Source organism: Protopterus annectens, chromosome 2.part1 (assembly GCF_019279795.1).
Source record: "Protopterus annectens isolate FY-2018-M chromosome 2.part1, PAN1.0, whole genome shotgun sequence".
Lineage (NCBI taxonomy): Eukaryota > Metazoa > Chordata > Ceratodontiformes > Protopteridae > Protopterus > Protopterus annectens.
In genome coordinates this window covers 918,060,048-918,073,158 of record NC_056729.1, presented here as the reverse complement: position 1 = coordinate 918,073,158, position 13,111 = coordinate 918,060,048, and positions in this window count along the sequence as shown.

Below are 13,111 nucleotides of genomic sequence, written 5' to 3'. Positions count from 1 at the left end.
TGGGTATTACTGCTTCCCAATGAGAAGCCACTATTTCCACTGGCCTTTACCCTTGTCATCCAGCATACCACTCTTTTACCCACTCCACGCTCCAGTTAATTATACCTGTGATGTCGCCCACTATGAATGTGATGGCTCTAAACACAGTAGCTTACTACACTGCTATCATGCTCTTGGATCATTAGAAAAGTAAACATAATTGAAACATGGGAGAATATAACTGTGATGTGGAAGCTACAAAGTGCATGCAGGTATTGTCATACTGACATGTAGGTAGTCAACATGTGCATATGAGACTCCCGCAAACACCAACATCCCCCAGCACATGCAACTACACCTGAAAGAGGAAGGCAGAAAGTCAAGTTCAACAGGCTGTTAGTGTTGTTACACGATACATACTGTCAAACGTACAAAATGCATTCTGAAACTGCAATACATGGTATGTCTGCTGCCTGTCAACACTACTCAACAATATTAATCTACAACTGTCTACCTAGTATGTTCACCCTGTGCATCAGACCATATGAGCATGTCCCTGCATTGATGGTGTGAATGACAGGAATGCAGCATAGGTATCATCATATGCACAGGGTGATAATGTTTGCCAGATGCCTAGGCTGTGCCATTGGATGACATCAAGTGTGTGTGTTAGGGCCTCTTATATCATTGGGCATGTGTGGATGTTATGCGTGTGTCTGTTGAGGTGCCCTACATTTGTTTCCAGTGTGTGTGTATGCATGCGCACAGGTCTGGCATGTGGCTGGCCTACACAGGGGTAATATTGACAGTTGCAGACTATACAAGGCAGGTTTCACAGTTCCCGGTGTCCGGCCACGGCCATGTCACCTGTGCCTGTGATGGGTTGCACAGGCACTACCAGGCAGAGGTCCAGATTGGGTACTGTCTGATGACACATGCCCACTGAAATCATGTCCCTGTTGGGACCATCCAGGACCACGTGAACATGGCCTACTGTGTCCTGGTGTGGACTGCACAGCACCTGCTGCACTGCTGCTGCTACCACCACTATGGGAGCGGGCATGTGCAGTAGCATGTTCACGTAGACCTTCAACAGATGATGTAGCTGACCTACGTCCACGTGCCCGACGCCTCACTCCCACCAGATGTTCCAGCAGACATTCCATGCTTGAGGATTGACATGCCACAGTCAAGGATTCCCACCATGTCACCCATTCATCTATCCAAAACATCTGTCAGATGATGGTGAGCATTTGCAAGTGCCTGGATGTTGTCAGTTAATGAATGGACAGCAGCCCTCGTAAGCCTCAGACCTTCTCTGTTGTGCCATTCAGCACATACCTGTGACTCCATTACAGCCCAAAACATGTGTCTGGTGACTCCAGCTGATGTGCTTGGTCTCGCAGGGGCATGTTGGCCAGTGGTCCTCCTATGAGCAGCGCTGGGCACATGCCTGTGTTGGACATCACCAGTCTGTTGGCTGGGATCATGGTGTGCAGGCACACCTTCCATAGTCACCACACTTCCCTGTTCCATGCTACCACCAGCCAACTGTCCTTCCTCTATGGTCAGTGGTAATGGGGTATGTGCAGGCAGGGGTACTGTGTGCAAGGGTGAGGGGGAGACAGGTGGAATGGCAACCAATGGCACAGACTCTGCCCCTGACAACCCCGCCTGTGCCTCAATCATACTATCATCATCACTGCTAGAGTCTGTGGGGACACTAACATCAGGTGGACCACAGGAGGGCAATGCACCTACATCAACACCTGTGAGGGGAAGATAAGAACTGTACATTACAAGTTATACCAGACACACACAGACAGACAGACAGAGACACACAGACAGGCAGACAGAGACACACACAGACAGACAGACAGAGACACACACAGACAGACAGACAGAGACACACACAGACAGACAGACAGAGACACACAGACAGACAGAGACCCACAGACACAGACACACCGACAGATAGACACAGACACACACACACACAGACAGACACAAACAGACACACACACACAGACAGACACACAGACACACACAGGCAGAGACACACACAGACACACAGACACACACAGAGACACACAGAAACAGACAGACAGAGACACACAAACAGACAGACAGAGACACACACAGACACAGACACACTGACACACACACACACACACACACACACACACACACACACACACTGACACACACACACAGACACACACAGACACATGCTACATGCAGGTGATATGGCAGATGGCATTCAGCTTAGACAATTATAGTTTCAGCTTAGGCAAGTATAGTGGTAGTTATTATATATCCCTGAGTTGCACACAACAGCATGCATGTGTTATAGCAGACAGCATGCACCTTACAGAATTATAGTGGTGGTTAGCATGCATACCTGTATTGCACCATTTATGTTAGTAGCCTATGCCCCATACCTGCAACACAATGCATGCACTTTGCACCATTGCACTGCACTGCCATGGTGTGTGCAATATACACCACATGTTAACAGACCATAGCTGACCTTTGTACATCTGTGACTGATGCTTTGTGTTGGCCACCACCCCTATGTGTGAGGACATGAGCAGTAGGGTATGTCAACTGCATACTATGTTTGCCTGAGCCCTAGCTTGCATATCTCCCCCAAAGCAGTGCATGTCTGTTCAACATTATTCCGCCTTCCCCTGAGCTGAGTGTAGACATTGTGCATGTGGCTGTACCCACATGTTTGACATGGCTGTCCCTACTTTGCAATGGTGCCACAGACCAGCACAGGTTTACTGTGTGGCGTATGACCTTGCCAATCATATGTAGTATGACATGTCTTCTGCTGACATGTTGAATGACATGCATACATGTGTAACACAATGGTGTCCTTTCCAATCTACAGTATTGGTAATGGTGTTCCAATGCAGGGACGTGTTATACTAACATGGGCCTTCAGCTGATGCACTGTTGTCTGTACACCCTACAAATATGCAGGGACATATTGCACATTGAGCTGATGTGCATAGCCATTGCAGGGCATCATGTAGCTTCACAATTGCTATACAGTGTGAGATACTGACACAGTTCATAGCCATGACTATGTTCACATACAATACATATCTAATGTGGAATGTGACCCATGTCACCGAAGTGTATACACAATAAACCCTAATGTGGAATGTGTGACACAGGTCGCAGAAGGGTATACGGATGGCACCCCTGCACATCTGCAACCATATTACGGATACTTGGCAACTATGCCCATACATGGCTAACTTACAAGTACTCTATGTCTCACATGCCATCTGTGTACCTCACACATATGAGGAGCAGGCATGACAGTGATGTCTGACACCAGCAAGGTGAATGTACTGTATCTGTGGCTTGATGTGGATGTATGTGTATGTTGTGCAACACATGTATGTATTTGGATACTGTATAGGTGAATGCTTCCATGTCGTGACACATTCCAGATGTTCAAGATATGTTATGTGGTGGTTTTATGTTATGCCTACACAAGCTGTGCATAGGCATGTATGATGTTTAGTGTTTCACATCTGCAATATCACCATTACACAAAGGCCATAGTTGTATTGTGTCGAGCCAATGTACAACAGGGTATACACACATGTACATCACTTCTACTGTGTGTGTTGCTTCATGTCTCTGGCCATCTTCCATGGCCATGTGTACACATGTTCAGTCCAATGGTTGTGATGGCCATCTTATTTCACATGTCAGTGTTATCCCATATGACATACACCCATAGATGTCATATGCTCCACTGAGGACAGGGTTATGCAGACAAAGGGTGGTATGTATGGGGTGTGAGACATGTTTTGCAGGATAGTTGAGCAGTGTTGCAGTCAATCCACTACATGTCATGGACATGTCTGATAGCACATGACATTGTGTGACACTCATAGCAAGGGTATACTTCACAAGGGTGTATCCTGTGGGCTGGGGATACTCCAGCTCCAACACATTTAGTGTGTGTGCACACATATGCTCTCTGTAAAGTACTGTTCATATTCCCAACATGTGCAATGCTGATATGTAGTACCTGTCCCTACAGTGGAACACACCTCCACCATTGTATTCACTGTTGTCCACACATCTGGCAATGACAGTTTGGAAGGTTTAGTGTAGGTGCTTCATATAGTCTTCAATTGTTTCACATAGGTAAATAGTGTGATGCATTTCAGGTCTGACCAGTGTCCATTAATAGGACCACCATACATTATGTGTACGTGTGTTATGGCAGATAGCATGCAATTAATATGCTCTGTGCATTATCAAGCCTGGTTAATAATAACAATCTCACCTGATACAGGCTGCTGTTGCTGCAAAATGCCAGAGGTACCTAAACAGGAGTGTCACAGCAGTAAGATCATTATCCACACCTGTGTGATAACTATAGGGTGCAATGTCCATGTTAGCACATAAGCCAGTACAATACACTATACTATGGAGTATGCAGATCTGTGCATACATAGAGTAGCAGACTATAGTATGTGGCATGTGTGCATACATGCCTTGCATATGATGTTACATTACATATTGTACAGTAACACATGTAACTATGTGATATATAGTTGTGTTTTATGTGCAGTAATGACTTACCAGGCAACTCCAGGCTCAGTGATTGAGAGACACCCACCTCCACAATACCAGCTAAAGCTTGTGGATGGAGGTCTTCAGGTGTCCCCAGGTTGGCCAGTAACTCCTCGGTACTTGTGAGTGGGGGCTGGGTAAGTGGCCCCCCACCTGTTGCACCTTGTTTCCTGGTGATTGCATTAGCATGCTGTTTCACCTGTCTTATCAGGTCAGTGCAGTGTCAGCACACCTGCTGATAGGTGCGAATGTGACCACCAACATCATTTACCTTCCTGCAGAGTTCCTCCCACAGGGCATCCCGCTGCAGTGCATCCTGTGGCACATGGCTGAAGAGTGTCGTGTAGTTGTCGAGGAGGTATGGGATGAGGACCTCATCCTCCAAGCGGCTGTATGGCGGCAGTCTGCTATGTGGCATACCTGGAAGACATAACGATGGAGACAGATCACAGTAACTCACAGAGAAGTACAGCAGTACAGCTGAACATACATGTGTATCACATTTATTAAGATTACAAATATGTCTTTGTAAATCTACATGACACTAACACCACTGACATGTATTAGTCACACACATTTGACACCTACTGGTGATGTGATGTTATCACCATATATGTGTGTGTCATGTGATGACATTGCTCATACACCATGTGAATGTTGTCTTGACGTGGGCATGTCTGTTTGCCTACTTATCAGCACATGCCTGGATGTGTTCACATTAATGCAATTGACCTTAATGTTGTGTATATGCCGCATATATACTCATACATAGCCATTAGGAACATATCCTGTGACCCTGCAGACTTGCAAGCATGTATGTATTTTGCCATATACATCTACATGGCACTGTACAGCTGTGTAGCATCCTGCCATGTATTGCCTGTGTTGCACATGTGCAACACATGGGGCAATAGCTAGCCTGATGGTATTTGCAGGGTTGGATATAAACTATAGCATGTATGGTTATAGTGATCTAGTAGGCTATATGCCCTGGGCCATTTATGAGCATAGGCAGACAGGTTACCTAGCTGTAGGCAACAGGCAGTTAAGTTTCAGTGGCCAGTTCAAGCAGTGCCACAGAACTGAAGTACGTGGTTACTGATAAATTTGGCATGTGGTCATCACATCATATCACAGAGAGGGGTGATGTGCAGCTTCACTGGACAGGGATGCATAGTATGGCAAGAGTATGTTAAGTGTATGGGACAGGGATCTGTCAGGCTTGTTGTGATCCTTGTACTAGAAAGGCGGACGTCCATGATGTATGTGTTTATTTGGGATCAGGATGTGTTAAGTGTAGCATGTCCAACACCTCTGGTTGGACATGGCTTTATTCAGGGTAGGCTGCATGCTACATAGTGCAGCTAGGGATTGTAAAGGGCAGTATAGGCCATCTACACATGTGCAATAACCTTTAAAGGAAATATGTGATCTATTATGGGTCACATGGGTGTTGAGTAAGGCCGAGCAGTTATCTCTATATTCCTGGATGGCACCAGTGGTGCCACATACAACTACCTGTCTTTTGTGGTGATGTAACTATCAAAGGGAAGTACTGTCCAGCTGCATCCCATGCACACAGTTGCCATTATGTTGACCGCTGCCTAGGTGGTAGTTAATGGGTACAGGGTTTGTAACATAGGGGATGACAATGCAATACTTAGCTGTCAGATTGTGGCCATACATCACACACCACACATCTGACACACAAAGGCCCTTCTGTATGTTGAATGCAGCACACAATGAGTCAACTATTGCTCCTAATTCATAGTCATTTGCAAACATCAATAGGCTGATGCCTTCTGTATTAGTCTATGTGGTATAGATAACAAAGAGGGGGAGTACCAGGAATGACTCCTCTATTACAGTGGCTGGCACTGGTTTGATGTGTGTGTATTCGTCAGACACCTTCTGTAGTGTGGGTTCTGCCAGTAGTCCAGTTGCCAACCACTCCTGTGACATAGGAATATATAACTAGTTTACTGAGTGTAGCTGGAACACAGTATGGGTGATGATGTCCTACGACCTGGCAAGGTCATGATATGCAATGTGAATCAACCCTGCTATCATCTACATCTGTACCGAGTACATCAATTACGTTGACCACAGTTCATGGCCGTACAGACTAGATTCAGCAGGGTAGTTGTGCACTATGTCCCATTATCAATGGTGTCTCCCCCTTTGTGGGGTGTGATAACTGTTGCTGTGCACCATTTGGTGTGTACACAGCCTAACATGGAGCTATGATTGAACATGATGTGTATGTAGATAGCTGAATGTTCTTACATTTGTGTAGGATACACCCTGGGATGTTAACAGGTCCCATGAAAGCTGTATGTATGGCTTTAGAGAGTGCAGCTTGTACCTGCATAGTCGTTATTACAGGGGCCCTGCAGTGTACATGGATATATTACTAAGTGTACCTGTTGGAGGTGGGGGGAGGTGGCAGTGGGTTTAGGTTCTCCGAGACCCTACCTGGATGAATGGGTGCTATTTTTGTAGGTGAAGTACTTCCCATGCCATAGTGTTGTGCAGCACGGCAGGTCTTGTCATTGCCATTATGATTAATGACACAGCTATAGAATGCTCTGTGCTTGGCCTCATAATATGTGTCTGATTAGTTTCACAGTAGCTTTGCGTGGTTTTATATGGTGTATCTGCATCTTACTAAGGCTGACCAGGGATCACCTACACTCATGTGTGTTCACTCTTGCAACAGTTACTACCTTCTCTGGTACAGATTAATGCATGGTAACACCAGTTTGTCTACTTGTTTGTGTTAGGTTTAATCCTGGTTCTGTTTCAATGGCACAATCACTGCACATATGATACTGCTTAAGGTTCATTTGTGTAGGATTCAGCATTTGCACATGCATTGTCCATCTGCATGGGTGCCATGGCAATAACCACTCTGCTCGTAGGAAACATAACATTGGCATTGGAGACTAACTATGTGTAGCATACTGTTAGCCCTGTTTGTGTGACTACTGTGATCCAGATCAGTGGGGTCGATGGAATCCAACATGCAGTGAGCGCAGGTGTTGATACATGAGGAGTCTTCTCAGTTCATAATGGAATAGTTGAGAGCAGCCATTATTATGGTTCTGTCTCAGACCTAATCTTCCCCATTACAGCACATTATGACAGTTGGGAAGTCCACGGCCTGGTGTGTGATCTTTCTCGAGGTGCATTTTCAATTCCATTTTGGCACAAAGGTAGTTGCTCAGCATAATGAATCTGATGTTATGCAAGTGCAATTAGCGTGGGGGTGTACATATCCTTCAGGAATATAGACACACCTGCAGCCCATGTGTTCCAATAAAGGATAATGGGCAAGAAGTGAGGTATGTGTTGTAACATGGTCATGCAGGTGTGCTCTCCGGAGCATTGAAACATGTCTCAGCCACTGCACAAATATATTCTCCATGTTAGGGATTGACATATGTGTGTCCATATAGTGTTTCTGACATGTATCATTGTGTAGCGAGACCCGCAGTTTATTGCTTGGCTGTCCCTGTAACAGTAGTAGACCCTTACTTGAACCATGCTGATGAAGGCACTATAGGGGAAACATGAGCCCTAGGCAGTATCCAGATTCCCAGGGGTGACAGGTGCAGGCCCTGTCTGGCAAGCATCATGGTCTGTCAACCATGTTATCCCAGGACGATAGATACTGGATACTCTGTGACATGCACCACTACACTAGACAATTGTGGAATGCAATCCTTTTGTCCCTGTACTGCAGTATCATTCTGGCCAAAGGCAAAATGCTACCCAGGCCTTGGGACATACCTGCATGGGCTACAAGACCTGACAGTTCCTACATGTTTTTCCATGCAGTCCAGGCTACTGCATCACAGATCCTGCACAACAACATGGAATATGCCAGAGCCATGTGTATAGTTCAAAGGTGGTCTGAGTGTATGAGTATGTGGCTAATCATGGTAGACAGGCAGCTTACAGTATGTATGCCCTCATATAGGTCAGTGTGTAACATAGTGCTAGAGTTTGCATTCACAAATGAGTACTGTTGGGCATGTTTGCAGTCATGTGTTCAGAGGTACAATTATGCCAACTATGTCATACAGTTTGTGTATTTCAGTGTCTGTCTCTTCCTGCTTCGGGGGGGGGGGGTCACTTGTTTGACCAGATACGTAGACATGTCTGTGAATGTGTCTGATTTCCGGTAATGTGTGTGGGTGTCCTTACTGTGTTCTAGTAAGGGTATGTGTTGGTTGTGTTGATGAGCTGCATGTGTTACCCTACACCTCATGACTGTCCAGTCCATTCATGGCTGTAGACTAGGCTGCCTTCCAGCTTACCCCTGTAGCTGCATCCTAAACAATGTGTGGGGCATGGTGTTAGGTGGGTCTGGCAGTGTACATGGCATAGAGATTACATTCCCCCAGGATGACCACATACACAAAGTTGACATTAGGAAACACCAGTAGCTGACTAGTGGACATGCCTGTATGAGCATTCAGTACTACAAGTACCAAGTACTGTATTTAGTTTATGTATTGCCTATGAAGATGTTTTAGACAGTGGTGCTCACATGTAAATATTTCTGTTATGGACGTGACAACACTGGCTATTACTGAAACATTGTAGCTACCTTTAGCAGCAATCCTCCTCGGAGGAGCACATCACATCCTGTTAGTTGATTACAGATGATGCAAGGGTCTACAGGTCTGTTTCCTTCTCTGGGTATATACTCACATATCCACCAGGACCATGAGCTCTGTTGGGCACAGACACCCACTCTCCAAACAGAGTCATGTATCAATATGCTCTGATGCCACTGTCAACATGATCAGGATATAATCAGATAGTGTGAGCCATCACCTATGATGTGGTTATTACACATGGGCAGCTGTCTCTTACATCTTACACTCCTACTGCAGATGTCACACTGGAGTTAAAGATGATATGCAACATGCTTCATTACCAGTGCTGTGCACTACCTTACATACAGTATGTGCAGGTGGCTGTTAGGTTGGCAATGAGAGGTTGGGCTACACAAACCTGGTAGTTCAACCAGTATGTCTGTACTCTCAATATCCACGCTATGTAGGTGTGCACATAGCCATTTGGAGCCCTGTAACAAGGGTTACTACACATTTGCATAACATGTACACATACACAGCTGTTATTGCTTGCAAACAATAGTAAAGAGGTGGATATTACATGTGTTATGTGCATGGATAGTTACCTGGCTCTTCCAATTATCTTTGCTATCATGCTACTAACCTGTCAGATGAATACTAATGCTATGTATCCTGTCATTGAGTATTGTAATTGCCAATAGACATAACTACTTTTTGCATAACATAACAGAGCTGCTATGTAGAATAGAATACAGATCTGCCTAGAATACTGTACATTACACAGTTATTGGCACAATATCCCACAATGCACACCATATTTTCATGGTAAGCCCACCTTTAACATGTTCATCTCACTTATACACCTATACATATGTCAACTGTTACAATATATCAACATATACTATCCCCTGTTATAGCACATACTTGTTGGATCAATCCTGACACTGACAGTGGCTGGGAGCAAATTGGTGGGTTCCAAGCACATATCATCCCTTGTGGTGTATGTGGAGTGTGCCATGTGACCTACAGCAGTACACACATAACAGGCTATTCCTTCTGGCCGGCTTCCTATACAATCTTGTTTCAAAGATTTTAAGCCTTTCCTTTTTGACCTTTATATACAAACACTCAATTTCAAAATCTGAAAATTTATATGTAAACTTAAGAAAATGAGCAGTGCTGAGCAAATACGTGACAAAATCTTTAAGCTCATCAACAGTGCCATCCCAAAGTAAAAACAGGTCATCCACAAAACATATGTACCATATGACATGTTCACTGAAAGATTTCCATCAAAGGTAAAGTCCAACTCCCATTGGACGAAACAGAGTTTGGCATAGCTGTTGGCACAATGAGTGCCCATTGCTACGCCAACCTTTTGTACATAAAATGCATCATTGAACATGAAAGCATTGTTCTCTAAAATCATCTCAAGTAAAGTACTGATGAGTGATATTTTTACTCTATCCCAATTCCTAAGGGTTAGAAACTTCTCTATGTTAGCTATGCCCCAATTATTGGAGATCACAGTAAACAATGATTCTATGTCCAAGGTTACTAGTAAACAGTCTGTCTTAAGATTCAAAGTTTCACTGTGCAACTTTTGCAAAAACATTTTTGTATCTTTCAAGACAGTGTGTCAGCTCTCTAAAACTGGATGTAGCTGCTTCTCCACATAAATGGAAAGAGGTTCAGTGACCCATCCTCTACCTGAGACAATAGGCCTCATAGCGGGAGGTGTCAGATGTTTATGTACCTTTGGCAGACCATATATGTTTGTTGTCATAGGATGTTCTACGTTGAAATAGTCGAACAGAGGTTCAGTAATTCTATTTGTTATAAGTAAATCAAAAATTAAAAAATGTATTTTATCTATGATGCCCTTAATAATCTGGGCATTAATACCGACATAAGTGTTAGCATCACTCAATAACATATTAATTTGCTGTATATACATGTCTCTGTCCATGACAACCACACCCTGTTGGGAGGGTGGCTTAATGGTTAAGGTGTTTGCCTTACAAACACAAGGTATAGGGTTTGAATCTCACAGGGGATAACTGGCTAGGCTTAAAATGGCTCGCAAGGGCAGTTAGCCTAGTACTAACCTATGAACTACCTCCTTTATCTGCTGGTCTAATTTCCATGCCAGACATACCCTTTAGTTCACTAAAGGCAGAACTTTCAGCAATTGACATATTAAAAAACATGGCATCATTGTGTTCAGAGTGTGTTTTATGAATCTCTCTCTCACACAAATCAATAAATGCTTCCACCATACGATGTGGTGGTGGAATGAAAGTACCAGGTTTTCTGAGTATAGCAGTATTCTCAGAACATGTATTAAACATAACCTTGAGATTCAAGTTGCGACCAAACAATTTCATATGTTTCAAAGCTTCTACAAGATCCCCGCATTGAGCAGGAATGAAATTTAGTCCTTTAGATAGCAGCGAGATCTGAGAGTCAGTTAGCAAATATGAAGAAATGTTAATAACTAAACTTGTCTTTTCCATCTGCGCTCTTGATTCTCCAGGTGATTCGTGCTCTCTAGTCACTGCGGTTGACCTTTCCTGCCCCTGCTCTTTGAACGGTTCCATATAGGAAGTGGGTCCTTCAACAAAAAAACATTAATTTGTGTTAGGACCAGTTGCTCCATCGGTCTCATTCCTACCTTATTGGTAGGCATTGTACATGGTCTGGTGTCTGTCGTTAGTAGTATGGAGCTCAGAAACCAAACAGGGTTCTTGCTGGGGCAAAATACGTAATTGTTCAGTGGTGGTGTTGTTACTTCTGTCCTCTATAGCTGGGATATTAATTTCATTGCACTGAGGTTGGCCTTGTATGGGACTTGTTCCTGGTTGTGCAGAACTAGCTCGATTATTGGATGCTGGTGTTGTCCTGTTTGCTGGTTGCGAATCAAAATGTCAGTCCTCTCTCTGGGCCATGAGAAGACGTCCCCTTTTTTAAATCTTGCTGATCCCTCTGTAATTTCCACATTTTGACAGTCTGCAGTTTCTTGTCGTAAACAGCAATATTGTCATATTGGGAATCAAGCTTATTGCAGAATACGTCATCCTTAAACTGGTCTAACAACTCATTCTGTATAACATTTATCTCACTGAGCAGCTCTCTCTCTTGCAGAAGAAAAAAGTCAATGATGAGCTGCATATATCTGGCAATTAACTCCAAATTCAGTTGTTGCCAGCGCCATAGTAGCTCAGGATAAGTTCCACCATAGCTGGGCATGGTTAATACTTTCAAACCCCTGGGTACTATATTGAAGTGCAATGATGCTTCAAGATGGAAGAGCTGCCATTGCAGGCACTTGAATTGATAGAGTTTATTTTCAAGCACACGATATTTAATAATAAAGTTCTCATAGGATTCATCATTATTCAGAATAGGAATAGTCTGTGTTAGGGCATCATTTGATAGTAACAGATTGTTACCATTATGAAGGATACCATTCCAGAGAAGAGCATGCATGTGTTCTCCATTGTGTTCTTCATTAAACTACTGATTCTGTCCCATCTCAGCACAGCTTGTAATGCCTTCTGCAATGTCCAAGTAAGATCACAAAACACAAAGCACAACAATGCAAGAAATAAAAACAGTCTCCCACAAGAAAAGTAACCAATAAAGGTAAAAAATATATAAGAATAATCAAAAATAGAAACCTCAGTCACTCACGACAGGTAAATAAAATGTATATTTATTGTTAAAAGGACCAAAAGTAAGCACTTTCACAGTTCAGCATAACCACTTCATCAGACTTCAGTTGCTAACAGAAAGCATACCCTTTATATAGGCACAATCAAGCTAGCATAATTAAAACAATTAAAAGCAATTAAGAATAAAAGCCACAGAGACCTCCAGAGTACATATATATACAATTCTGTCTGTGTGAATCCACA